Consider the following 5,394-nt stretch of genomic DNA (forward strand, 5'->3'; position numbering starts at 1 on the left):
GGGAGGGGCAGAGAGAGGGAGACACAGAATCCGAAGCAGGCTCCAGGCTCTGAGCTGGCAGTACAGAGCCCGATGGAACACACGAACCACGAGGTCATGACCCGAGCCTAAGTCGGTTCCTTAACCGAGGGAGCCACCCAGGCTCCCCCAGGATAAGTCCTTTAAAATCTATGTTAGATCAGATCACTCCTGTGCTTAAGATCCCCCCCTAATGTTCCCACCTCACGCGGAGTAAAATCCAGATTTCTTGCAATGGTCCCTGCTCCCTGCTGCTACTCTGACCTCGCCTTCTACTTTTACTTTGCTGCCACTACTCCAGCCACCTCTCTGTGGCCTGAGCATGCTGCACGCTCCTCTGGTACGTCATCTGTCACTTTCATCTTTGCTCACTCTGTACCACCCACACTATCTTTGTTGCTTATCCTTAGTGAAAGAAAAGGGTTTTATTTCAAATTAGGTTTTGTTGGTATCATCATGTTTTAAAATGGTCACATACTTTGTATCAATTTGCTTAGAACTTTTTGGTTTCAGCCTTAGAGTCTGCACTTGCTTTTCCTCCTGCCTGGATCACTCTCTCCCCCAGATACCAACATGGTTCCTTTCCTTTTTGTTTACGTCTCTGTTCATAATGTAGCCTTATCGAAGAAGCCTTTCCAGGCCATCCTCTCTATACTGGTGCCCATGTCCTTTCCCACCACCCAAGGACTGTCCTGTAACTCTGTTATCTTGACTTGTCTGCTTTTATGCTACCATCACCACCTGATTTATTTATTTGTCCCTCCACACCCCCATTAAAGAGCTCCACAAGATGGGACTTGGTCTGTTCATTGCTATATACACAGCACAGAGAAGGGCTTGGCACTTGATAGGTATTCAATAAATGTACATTGAATGAATGAATGAGCACTTTCTAGCTCACACATATTTTGTCAGAAGTACCTAGCACTACCTCTTTAAAGGGTTTAGGATTTTGGAATCCTGATATGAGACACTAGGGGCTTTCAGCTCTGTCTCTTCTTTATGCTGAGGAAATGAAACAAGTAAAAGTATTTGCTTGGGATGGGTAGAAGGGAGGAGAAAACTGACAGTTCATATTTCCAAAATACCATCATTCAAAGTAGTTCTCATTTTCCCAGGCTTACAGCCTCTAGAGAATGATTGTTTGATTTTTTTTTTTTTTTTTGGTAACAGCCAAAACATTATTTCTGTGTGGAAATTTGAGGACTGTTATCACTCAATTTACTCTATTACCCCCAACCAACTTTGGCTCAGTCCTTTGAAATTGTGTGAATCTTTGCAGTTTTCACAAGAAATGTGGCTTATGAATCTTTTAATCCCTCTTCCTCCTTTTCCCCTCCTATGTTCAGTCTCATTCTATAAATGTTTACTGAGAAAAAATTCTATTCAGTTAGGGAGCCCTTAAACAGTGTTCAGTAGTGCTCACTTCGGCAGCATATATATTAAACAGTGTTCAGTATTTTTTTTCAAATTGGGTTTTATTAGTGACATATCTAAGGGTAACATGTCAGTGTAACCAACTTATTTCAGTTTGTTCAGAACTGAACATCCACAAGATGGGACTTGGTCTGTTCATTGCTATATACACAGCACAGAGTAGGGCTTGAGCTCTGAAAATTTTGTATCCCAGGAAACCCCTCAGTCCCTGCCATACTGGGCACATGGTGCCCACATGATGGGCACATGACGATGTGTCAGTCTCTTCTGTAATTTAAAATAGTTGACACTCAAGCAAAATTGCAATTTAGGATATTCTTTCAGTATGTGTTTATTGAGTGTCTACACTGAGGCAAACAAAAATTAAGTCCCTACTGTGATGGAGCTTGCAATTAACATTAGGGGAGGAAGAAATAGAGTAGGGAGTAGGAAGTAGGCAAATAACACCTGTGTAAGTTTCCAATCATTTTCCTGGAGTGGAGCAATTCTGCAGGAACAGAGAGGGTCCGGGTGTTGTTGCTCAGGAATGTGACAGGGCTGTGACTACCTGGCCGAGACTGGAGTGATGCGAAGGCAGCCAGGTGAAGCCCTGAACAATGAGAACAGAGCCCTGAAGCAGGTACATGTGTTTGCTACATAACGACATGTGTGCACTAACAAAGGAAAAAGTGGCAAGACGTGAAGCAAAGGAATTGAAAGGTGGTCTATCACATTAGACCTTGCAGGCCCTGGGAAGGAATTTGGAATGTATTCTAAGTGCAATGAGAGGATATTTAAGCAAATGCTGATACGCACTTTTAAAAGACGACTTTTGTCCTTTTTTAAAAAATGTTTTTAATGTTTATTTATCTTTGAAAGAGAGAGACAGAGACAGAGTGTGAGTGGGGGAGGGGTAGAGAGACAGGGAAACAGAATCTGAAGGAGGCTCTGAACTTAAGAACTGCAAGGCTCAAGTAACGCGAAATCATGATCTGAGCTGAAGTTGGACGCTTAACAGACTGAGCCACCCAGGTACCCCTACTTTTGTCCTATTTGGAGAATGGCCTGCAGGGGATAAGAACAAAACCAGGAAGCCCACTGAGGAGACTACGGAAGCAATGGGGGGAGGGAGATCGTGGTAGACTGGACTCCAGCAGTGGCAATAGAGATTGTGAGTGGCCTTCCAATTCATAGCACACGTTCTGGAGACAGAACAGACAAGACTTAACAGATTGGATGTGGGGTATGAAAAGAGCCATTAAGCATGATTCCTAGGTTTTGCCTGATATGGGGTGGATTAAAATGTCATTAACTGAGTTGAGAAAGTTAAGAAGTTAGTGCGGTAAAAATTCAAGAGTTCTTTTCCTTAAGACATTTATTTGTGAGATGCTTACTATGAACAAGAGACATCCAGCAGGCAGTTTGATACATGCGACAGAACTCAAGAGAGAGAGAGGTCAGGGCTAGAAATATAATTTAGGTCTTCAAGCTGGCATGGCATTTTATTTTATTTTATTTCTTTTTTTTTATGTTTCTTTTATTTATTTTTGAGAGACAGAGAGAGACAGCTGGAGCAGGGGAGGGGCAGAGAGAGAGGGAGATACAGAATCCGAAGCAGGCTCCAGGCTCTGTGCTAGCTGTCAGCACAGAGCCCGACGTGGGGCTCAAACCCACGAACCGTGAGATCATGACCTGAGCTGAAGCCGGACGCTTAACGGACTGAGCCACCCAGGAGCCCCTGGCATGGCATTTTAAAAGGTGAAACTGGACAAAGTGGAAAAGCTAGTTAGAGGAGAAAGGCCTGAGGCACTTTCCTATAAAGGCTGGAGAGTGGAGGAGTAACTGGGAACCAGAACAAAAAAGCAGAACAAAAGCTTGAGGAGTGGCTATGAAGGAAGAAGGAACGCCCAGAGCACGTGCTATCTCAGAAGCCAATTAAAAACGAATCATTTCAAGAAGAGAGTAGTCAAAGTAGATCAAATGTTACTGGTTGGTCTGAGAAGATGAGGACAGAGAACTGATCACTTTCCTTAGTTTCTCTGACACTGATTTTTAAAAAGTATAATCCTCATATACAATGAGTATTTTATGTTCATATAAAAATGGTATAATACTCCTGTAAAATGCTTCTAATACTTATATAGAAAATACTCCTGCAAAATGCTTCTAAAACTTATATAAAAAATGATCCCACAGTTCCCTAAAGTTGTAACTGTCATTACTCAAAGTTGAATAAAATATTTTTATTTAATGAGGGATGATCATTTTTCACAACAAAATAATATGAATATAGCCTGGAATAGGAATTGGATGGGGAGCAAACCTGAACAGAGAAAACTACTAAGATGACTCATATCTAAATGAAGGTAGTAATCAAGGTGGTAAGAAGCTGTGTTAAAAAGGGATGGGAGAGGGGCACCTTGGTGGCTCAGTCAGTTAAGTGTCCACTCTTGATTTTGGCTCAGGTCATGATCTCACAGTCTGGGAGATGGGGCCTCAAATCAGGCTCTGCACCGACAGTGGAGCCTCCCTGAAATTCTCTTTCCCTCTCTCTCTCCGCCCCTCCCCTACTCATGCACTCTCTCTGTCTCTCTCAAAATAAATAAACTTAAAAAAAAAGGCAAGGGAAGAAGTTGGGAAAACACAAATATTTACAAATAACATACAAATATAACATACAAAAGAGATTAATATTTATATATATAAAAGAGCTAGCAAATTAATAATGGACAACTACCCCAATAGAAAAATGAACAAAGGATATATAGATAGGAAATTCATAAAAGAAATACAAATATCCAATAAGCATCACTTAAGATATACACTAATATTATGAAGAAACAACCAACCACAACCTTGCTAATCAAAGAAATTATATCTAAAGCACTATTTCATTATTGAAAAATAATGGTAATTTTTAAAGGACTAGATTATAAGACTAGAAGTATATGTTCCAAAAAATTAATCGTGGTTAAATTGGATGTTGAGATAATTGTCATCATGTTTTAATATTTATTTACTTTTTAAATGTTTATTTTTGAGAGAGAGAGGGAGAGAGAGAGAATGCAAGCGGGGGAGGGACAGAGGAACCAAAGCGGGCTCCTCGCTGACAGCAGAGAACCCTATGTGGGGCTCTAACTCACTAATCATGAGAGATGACGTCCTGAACTAAAGTCTGACGCTTGACTGAGCCTCCCAGGCGCCCATTAAGATTTTATTTTTAACAATTTCTACACCCAACTTGGCGTTCCAACCCATAACCCCAAGATCAAGAGTATCATGCTCCACCGACTGAACCAGTCAGGTATCTAGGTCATTATTTTTAATGACACTTTCATTGCTCATTTTCTGGGTTACGCACTTCTCCGCTTCCTGTTTTTTTCACTTTAGCCCCTACTGCAAAAGGCAGTGGGAAAAGAAGTAAAATACTCTGACATTGGTTGGCATATCTGTTAAAAGTTAAGTATAGGAAGCTTATAATTGGCATATTTCATTCTAGGCTCCTGCCTGCACTCTAGTACAAACTCCACTGCAATGTGCGCTGGCGCTATATTCTTACAGAAAGTTTTCACAAGTAAGTATGACGCCGGTGCTTGCCTCTTGTCTTCCGTGCATTCAATAACTATTACTGTGCACATATAATATGTGCACAAAAGTAGTCTTCAGTATGCTATCTCCCACGCAACCACCTGAAGTTTTGACTTCACAAAGTCGGACTCCTTGTTTTTCCCCTTCCGGGCGAGGATTCCAGAGAAAACTACTAGGAAAACAGACAATGCCTTGGTTAAGAATCCAGGTCTTCCCACAGACACCCCCGTTGCGAACCCAAACCTCCCGCCCAGGTCTTTCAGGTCTCCACCGCAGGGCGGTTCCCTTCTCTTACGCACCCAGCGAGAGCCGCGGAGCCCCGGCCCGGCCCCGCCCCCGGTGCGTGACGTCACCACGCGCGCCGCGCGCCGC

The sequence above is a fragment of the Suricata suricatta genome, chromosome 1 (genome assembly GCF_006229205.1).
Source record: "Suricata suricatta isolate VVHF042 chromosome 1, meerkat_22Aug2017_6uvM2_HiC, whole genome shotgun sequence".
In the NCBI taxonomy this organism is placed as follows: domain Eukaryota; kingdom Metazoa; phylum Chordata; class Mammalia; order Carnivora; family Herpestidae; genus Suricata; species Suricata suricatta.